Source organism: Dioscorea cayenensis, chromosome 8, assembly GCF_009730915.1.
Source record: "Dioscorea cayenensis subsp. rotundata cultivar TDr96_F1 chromosome 8, TDr96_F1_v2_PseudoChromosome.rev07_lg8_w22 25.fasta, whole genome shotgun sequence".
NCBI lineage: Eukaryota > Viridiplantae > Streptophyta > Magnoliopsida > Dioscoreales > Dioscoreaceae > Dioscorea > Dioscorea cayenensis.
Window position 1 is genome coordinate 18,450,128 of NC_052478.1, and position 9,069 is coordinate 18,459,196.

Consider the following 9,069-nt stretch of genomic DNA (forward strand, 5'->3'; position numbering starts at 1 on the left):
TATCATCGAAATCAAGAGAATGCCGCATGGCTTCAGCAAGGCGGTATGTGAGCTTGTCATCTCCAACTCTCAATGTGAGCTCTCCGCCGTCCATGTCAATCAATGCCTTGGAAGTCCGCAAGAACGGTCTCCCAAGTATCAAGGGTACATCCGCATCCTCATCGACATCTAGCACTACAAAGTCAACCGAAAAAATGTACTTGTCCACCTTGACAAGCACGTCTTCAATGATGCCTCTCGGATGTCGCACTGTTCGGTCCGCTAGTTGCAAAGTCATCCGAGTAGGCCTAGGCTCGCCCAAGCCTAGCTTTTGAAAGAAAATGTATGGCATGACGTTGATACTAGCCCCTTAGTCTGCCAATGCCATTTCCTCACCTAAATTGCCAATATTACACGGAATGATGAAGCTTCCCAGGTCTTTCTTCTTGTTCGACATGTTCTTTTGCAATACCGCCGAGCATGAAGCATCTAAAATCACTGAAGCACTCTCCTCCAACTTCCTTTTGTTGGTCAACAAGTCTTTCAAGAACTTCGCATACTTAGGCATTTGGGTCAATGCCTCAACAAAAGGAATATTGATGTGGAGCTGCTTGAATAAACTCAGGAATTTCTTGTACTGTTCATCCCCTTGGTCATTTTTCAATCTAGAGGGATAAGGGATTCTTGGCTTGAAAGGTGGGGGTGCCACCTCTTTCTCTTTGCTCGTCCCCTCTTCTACCTCTATAACCTCGGGTGCATGTTCTTTTGTCTTATCACTCGGAAGCCTACCTTCAACCTCACGACCACTTCTCAAAGTGATCGCCTTCACATGCTCTCTAGGGTTGGTCTCTGTATTGCTCGGCAAGCTTCCATGTGGCCTTTCAGAGAGAGACTTCGCAATTTGGCCGACCTAATTTTCAAGGTTATGCAAAGAAGCGGTGTGGTTGCGAAGTGTAGCCTCGACTGATTCAAACCTCGTATTTGTAGATTGCACAAATCTAGCCAAGTGCTTCTCTAAGTCAGTCATTCGGGTTTCCAAACTTGAGACTTTGTTTTCCACCTGAGGGGCTTGTTGTTGTTGTTGGAAACCCGGTGGCCCTATGGCCTTTTGTGGACCCTGATTACTACATGAGAAATTGGGATGATTCTTCCAACCCGAATTGTAGGTATTGCTATATGGGTTTCCTTGAGGTCTCATGCCATTACCTACAAAATCAACGTTCTCCACCGAAGAACCATCACCAATAGAAATCGGGCAATCGGAGGGAGCATGTCCTCCACCACACCCATTGCAATTAGTCACGGCCGCCACTCTATTTGAAGTTAGAAGATCTAACTTCTTACTCAAACTCTCCACTTGAGCTGCCAATGAAGTTACCGCATCTATTTCATGGAGACCGACCACTTTTTTCTTCTCCCTAGCTTTCCATTGCTAGCTGTTTAGCCCATTTCTTCAATTAACTGACAGGCCTCATCTGGGGTCTTGCTACCTAAGGTACCTCCTGCTGCCGCATCCAAAAGTTGCCTTGTACTCGGATTCAAACCATTATAAAAAGTCTGAACAATCATCCACTCCGGGAATCCGTGTTGCGGGCACTTTCTCAGGAGCTCCTTGAACCTTTCCCATGTCTCAAATAGAGACTCCAATTCCAACTGAACAAAGGATGAGATCTCATTCCTAAGCTTTGTAGATTTTTCGGGAGGGAAATAACGGGCAAGAAAAGCTTCTACCATCTCCTCCCATGTGGTGATCGATGCTCTAGGTAATGAGTGTAGCCACTGCTTCGCTCTCCCCTTTAGGGAAACTGGGAAGGCTCTCAACTTGATGGCATCATCCATCACTCCGTTTATCTTCAGCATATCACACACCTTGAGAAAACTCTCTATATGACTGTTTGGATCCTCATCGGCCAAACCGTTAAAATGTGCGGATTGCTGCAACATGTGGATGAATGCCGGCTTCAACTCAAAGTTTTGAGCTGTAATCGGGGGACGCACGATACTCGATTGTGTCCCCAACACTGAAGGTCTGGCATAATCGGATAATGTTCGCTATTGCTCATTCTGTTCTGTCATGTTTTCAGATCCTTCCACTTCCAAATCAATTAAATTAGACTGTTCTTGCACAAGCTCTTTCCCTTTTCTTCTAAGTGTATGTTAAAGCTCAGGATCTCCTTCAATCAATATTGAGGGATTCCCTCAGGTCATAATCTGGAGCTGTACCCAAAAAGAAAGAAAAAAAAAATCAGAACGATGATAGAATAAGAACATATGAAATAGAATGTATGGTGAAATAGCTAAGAAAACAAAGTGCAAAGTATTTCTAAACGCCCCCGGCAACGGCGTGAAAAACTTGACAAGGTCCCCTTGCGTATATCCCACAAGTGCACGGGTTTGTTGAAGTAATAATCCCGGATGAGTGGGTATCGAATCCACAGGGAGTAGGGAATAAAAAACACTTAATTTGCTTCTTATCTATGTGAAAGATCAATAGTGATAAGTGTGACAATGATTCAATTCTCAAAGGTAAAAGCAACAAGTAAGAGAGCACGAGTAAAGGAGAAGGTAAGGCAATCGATAAAGATGGGGTACTCGGATAATGCTCCGCCTAGGACGATTGCTTTAAGTGCAAGAGCCTTCTATTATGCTTCCTAATCAATGCAATAGTGAGTCGTGGAAATCCTTCATTACATAATCCCAAATCTAAGGTCAACTATGCCTAACTCCATACATGTCCCGGAGGAGAAATCGAACAATCTCAACACCTCTCACTCGCATAGAGTTGCAATGAGCTCTAGGGATTCTAAGTGATAAATCTCTTCCTAATTATAGACCTAACCCTTTGGTCCAGGTGGAAGGTCCTTAACCACGATTAAGCCCTAGATACTAAGATCACCTCAACGCTTCACTCCGTTGCACTCGCAACTAAGCCCCAGCGGAGGGTCATCCCTTAGACCATTCACTCAATTATGGCCGCAAAGAACTCGAGGAACGGAGGTAGAATCTATTATGTCGGAGGGGAAAGGGGACGCTCCTGTACCTCTCGACTCACCCTCTCAACCCTCTCCAACCTAGCTTTGTCTAACACTCGTGGTGTGTCACTCACTCATAAGGTTACCAAAAAGAACTCTCAACCCTAGTGTCACTCTAGGGGAAATATTCATACAATCAAGCATTCAAGGTTGGAACTCACAATAAACATCAATTAATTGAAAGCATAATAAAGAGATTCAATGAAACGAATACATCCTAGGGTTCACAAATACCCAAGTACCCACTAGGGGTTTAGCTCTCCATGGAGCTAAGTAAAATCAAAGAAATAGAATGTAAAAGCAATGAATCCATAGAAAAACCCACTCGATAGTCATGTCGATGGTCTTCTGGAGAGTCCTCTACTCATCGCCCAAGGATTCCCTCGTCCGGTATAGGATACGCCTCGACGGAAGCTCCCCTACCAACCTTCTTCCTAGGGAATGACGATGTCGGAGCCATAGAACCTCTCCAAAACCCTAGCCAACACCCCTCAAAACCCTAGCCGAAGCCCTCTCTCAAGTTGGGGAAAAGATGGAGAGAAGAATGCTGAAATCGGCGCTGAATTGGCTTTAAATAGGGCTGGAATCGGGCGACTACACGGGCCTGTGGATCTTTCACACGCCCATGTGGAATTTCCACACGGGCGTGGATAATTTCCACAGTGTTGCTACAGTATCCAACCTGAATAGTTTCCAGAATCCATACTTTCATCGGGGTAACGCAAACGGGCACACGTTCACGTCGTGGATCACTTGCTTCTTCAATGATAGACAAGTTGGTGGAGCTCTTGTTCTATGTGCATAAGTCGGAATGCTCGAGTTTGACTGCCCTTGTGCCCCTCCAAATGGATTTTCCAACTAGAATACGAGGAGGTTGGCACACACTCTAGCATCTCACACCCGACCTATGTATTCGCGTTTGAACCTTAGCAAGATTTCCTCCAAAATCGGTGCATTGTGCTCCACATTGGCTTCTTTCCTTCATACTCAGCCTCACAACCCTACCTGCACGAAAGTAACATAAAAACACACATATTAGTGTAAAAACCTGAGAAAAGTAATGCTCAACATAAGGAATGAGCGCTTCGCATTCATATAGCACAAGCACTTATCAATGGGCATGTGTAATGTCATTCATGCTAGATAGGGCTTTTGATTTTTTCATGGTATGCCTTTTTTTATTGCGAAAATAGTGATTGATTTGTTCTCCGCAAGTGCACGGGTCGCACACAAGTAATACAGTGGTACCCTACGAGGGGTTGGGTTATCAAATCTCAGGGGCTGGACTTAAAGTACTGATCTATCTTCTGATGTTCGGTTAAGTAAAGATTGAACTAAGAACTAAGAGTGTAAATGTGAATGATGGTAGTGATCGAGGGGCTGGACTTAAAGTACTAATCTATCTTCTGATGTTCAGTTAAGCAAAGATTGAGAAAAGATTGAATTAAGAACTAAGAGTGTAAATGTGAATGATGGTAGTGATCGAGGGATTAGGAATATGTTTTCAGCAACAAGAGAGCAATGCCTCGTGATGATTCCTATGGGTCATAGCACACTGACTTGATTCTTATGGTTACATGGTATATTCTATGGTTCAAATATGTGCCCCTAAGGCAATGATGCAACTATGGTTCTCAAATACACCAAGTTATGCCAAGATAACTAAATTACCTACGTAGCTATGCAAATCAAACCATCAAGTAATGAAATCACAAGATTAAACACAAGAAACACTAAGAACTCTGTAATCATTGCAAATCATGTGTTCAAAGCATACAAGACCACTTAGTTCACATCCCGGGGCATCATGGGCAGTTAGCCCCTCATGGATGGGTACAATGAGAAAGACATAGATAAATAACAAGAGAAAGAAGAAATGACTCCCTTCTACTCAAGTTGACTTTCCCCGCAAAGTTCCATACACTTGATAAGTGCTTGTGTATAAGTAATATGAAGTATACTTTTCTTACATTGACCACTACTTTTACCAGATTTTATGCCTCATTCGTGTGTATTTGTGTTCTTTTGTGCATTTAGGGTTGTGGAGATAAGTTTGGAAGAAAAGAAGCAAAAGTAGGTCGCGGACGTGATTGTTGATGAAGTTCTTGGATTGAACAAAGGTGAAGACACAAGTTGTGCTCAAAGACATATGGGTGTGTGCCAACCTCCATTGTGTTCAAGTGAATACACAAAGTGGAGGGGCTCAAAGGCAGTCACACTCATATGTACCGACTTGTGCAACATTATCAAGAGCTTCGTCAATATGGTTTCATTGAAGACATGACGTGATCTACCGCATGGATGCGTGCCCATTCATGTGGTCTCAATGAAAAGAGTGGATTCAGGAGCATTCCGGTGAAGTATAGTAGTAGTTTACTGTACCAAATATTGTAGCAAAATCACTGTAAATATCCCTCTGAGAGTTTTATTTGGGGATCTTCTTCCTATCTTTTGCCTATCTTCTGGGGAGAGGTGGCTAGGGTTTGGAGAGGCTTTTGGCTAGGTTTTTGGAGTGGTTCTATGGCATTCGACATCGAGTTCCTTTAGAGGAGAACTATTAGGGGACTTTCTTCGGCATTGATTCGGCAAGGTGTGCCCAAATTTTGACAAGGGAACCTTTGGAGAAGACGAGGCGGCTCCACAAGACCATTGATACGGATTGCAAGGGGGTTTTCTCTATGGATTGCTTGCATAGTGTTAGGATTAGTCACATTTGGCCTTAGGTTTGGGATCGTGTGTCTTTGGATTTCCATGACTCGTTAAACTTCAATTAGGGGGCATGATATTAGTCTTACACTTGAACCAATAGTCCTAGGGTGAGCATTGTTCGAGTACCCCATTTTACTATTGATTGGCTCTCCTTATTCCTTTTGCTTGTTCTTTTGTATCTTTACTTGAAACAATAGTCAAAGGGTTGTGTCAATGCTCAACCCCACTTCTCTTGTGCCTCCAACTCCTCCTTGATCTCCTTAGGATGTGTGGTGGAGTCTGATCTTCATCCTCTTCAAAGTCTTCCCGGTGGAGAGTTGAATCCCTGAACAAAGATGAGGGCGAAACCCTAAAAACTGGAGTTAAAAGGGCCATCTTTGATAAGTGCTTGTATATAAGTAATACGAAGTATACTTTTCTTTTATTGAGCATTAATTTTCTCAAATTTTATAGTTCATTCATGTGTATTTGTGTTCTTTGGTGCATTTAGGGTTGTGGAGACAAATTTGGAAGAAAGGAAGGAAAAGTAGACTGCGGGAGTGATTGTTGATGAAGTTCTTGGATCGAACAAAGATGAAGACATGAGTTGTGTTCAAGGACTTGTGGGTGTGTACCAACCTCCATTGTGCTCAAGTTAGTGCACAAAGTGGAGGGGCACAAAAGCAGTCACACTCACATGTTCCAACTTGTGCAATATTATCAAGAGCTTCATCAATGTGGTTTCATTGAAGACACACCATGATCTACCGCATGGATGTGTTCCCAATCATGCGGCCTTAATGAAAAGAGTGAATTTGGGAGCATTCCATCGAAGTACTATAGCAGGAAAAAAGTGTTCTAGAAATTCACACGGGCGTGTGAAAATTCCACACGCCCGTGTGGATGCCCGATTCCAGCCTTATAAATACTGTTTTGAGAGTTTTATTTGGGGATCTTCTTCCTATCTTTTCCCTATCTTTTAGGGAGGGGCGGTTAGGGTTTGGAGAGGCTTTTGGCTAGGTTTTTGGAGCGGTTCCACAATATTCAACATTGAGTTCCTAGAGTTCTTTGTAGTCACGATAGAGTGAAGTGCTAGGAGACAAACTCTTAGTTGCGTGAGCAATAGAGTGAAGTGTTGAAATAATCCTTGGTGCTGGGGCTTAATCGTGACTAGGTGGTCTTTTTCCTGGGCCAAAGGGCTAGATCTATATTAGGGAATAGGGTTTATCACTTGGAATCTCTAGAGCTTCAACCAACTCTACACAGTGTGAGGCCTCGAGAGTATCCCTTTCCGCCGGGGCATAGTGTAAAGGTTAGTCCTGGTTGACCTTAGGTTTGGGACCGTGTGTCTTTGGATTTCCATGTCTCATTAAACTTCAATTAGGGGGCATGATATTAGTCTTGCACTTGAAATAATAGTCCTAGGGTGAGCATTATTTGGGTACCCCGTTTTACTATCGATTGCCCTCCTTATTTCTATTACTTTCTCTTCTCCTTTCTTTATTTTTATTTGCATTGATATTGTTCACTCAATTCACAAATCGGTTTACTCTATAGCTAAATAGCACTACTACTTGCTTCTGAATAACTATTCCCTGTGGATATGACTACCCACTCACCGGGGTACTTTATTACTTCAACAACCCATACACCTGCGGTACACACGTGCAAGGGGTGTGTCAAGTTTTTGGCGCCGTTGCCGGGGAATAGGTGTTTTGGAAGCATTTTACAGTTTGCTATTCTAGCTAGTCATCACTTGTTCTATTTCACACTTTCTTATTGTTCTATGTTTCTGATTTGTTTTTCTTTCTTTGATTATAGGAAAGATGATTAACTCAAGTGAATTATTTGATACGATTATGGTAATGGTTGAGGACATAGAACAAAAGCTACAGTTGTTTGTAATGCAATCCACTTCATGCTGTTTCATGCAAGGGCAATCCAGGATTAGTTATTCTTGCGGAGAAATTGATTAATAATCAGGCGTAGAATTGGGAACTAGTTAGTGTGTTGGATCAGTTTGAAAAGTCAGCACTGCCATCTAAGAATTATTATCAGGACAAAAGCTTGAAAAGGGTTCTTGCTCAGTTCGAATCACTCAGTCAAGAACAAAGGCATGAAATTTTCTTATTGAGTATTTCTAGTGCAGCTCAAAAAACTTAAGAGACAGAAAATGTGGAAATTATTAAATACCATTCAAACCAACAAGCACTAGAAAATAGTTTAGAGGATACTGTTGAACAAGAATCAACACAGTTAGAGGAGATTGATAGATTAAAAGAGAGCAAGTTGCGACCATCCATTGAAGAACCTCCCAATTTGGAACCTAATGCTTTGCCCGCACATTTGGAATGTGTTTTTCTGGGAAAAAAGTTGAAGCTCCCTATCATTATAGCTTAAAATCTCTCTACAGATTAGAAGACCAAGCTGGTGAACATGTTGAAGTGACATAAATCTGCCTTCGCTTGGAAGATTTCTGACATAAAGGGCATTAATCATTCATTCTGCACTCATAAAATCCTAATGGAGGACAATTACAAGTCTGTGATTCAACCTCAAAGAAGATTGAACCTGAATATAAAGGAAGTTGTCAAGACAGAGGTAATAAAACTGTTGGATAAAGGAATTATTTACCACATTACCGATAGTGCTTGGGTAAGTCCAACTCAAGTAGTCTTGAAGAAAGGAGGGATGACAGTGGCGAGAAATGAAATAAATGAATTAATTCCAACCAAGAGAGTTACAAGTTGCCGCGTTTGCATTGATTACAGGAGGTTAAATGATGCAACTTGAAAGGATCACTTTCCACTGCCATTAATTTTTCAGATGTTGGAATGTTTGGCTGGGCATCAGTTTTATTGCTTCCTTGACAGTATGTCAGAATATTTTCAGATTCCTATTGCCCGATAAGACCAAGAGAAGACAACATTTGCCTACCTCTATGGTACTTTTGCTTATAGAAGAATGCCTTTTATATTACGCATTGCACTAGCGACATTCCAACGTTGTATGCTGCTATTTTTGATGATCTCATAGAAGATATCACGGAGGTGTTCATGGATGATTTCTCAGTGTTTGGAGACTCTTTTGACATTTGTTTAAGAAATTTGGAGAGATTGTTAGTGAGATGCAAGGAGGCAAATCTTGTTCATAATTGTGAAAAGTGTCACTTTATAGTCCAAGAAAGCATTGTCCTTGGTCACAAGATTTCCCAAATGGGGATGGAAGTAGACAAGGCAAAGATTGAAGTCATAGATAAACTTCCTCCAATAATGAATGTGGGGAGTTTGTAGTTTCTTAGGGTATGCAGGTTTCTACAGGAGGTTCATCAAGGATTTTTTGAAGATCACACATCCGTTGACAAAACTCC

The 9,069-nt window shown here is 42.0% G+C and overlaps 1 non-coding gene across 1 annotated transcript; it reads left to right on the top strand.

The window, feature by feature from the left end:
* Nucleotides 1–1,558: 1,558 nt before the first annotated feature.
* On the top strand, nt 1,559–1,665 carry LOC120268157. Its single transcript, XR_005538826.1, has one exon. It is a non-coding gene; the product is annotated as a small nucleolar RNA R71 (small nucleolar RNA).
* The last annotated feature ends 7,404 nt before the right edge of the window (nt 1,666–9,069 follow it).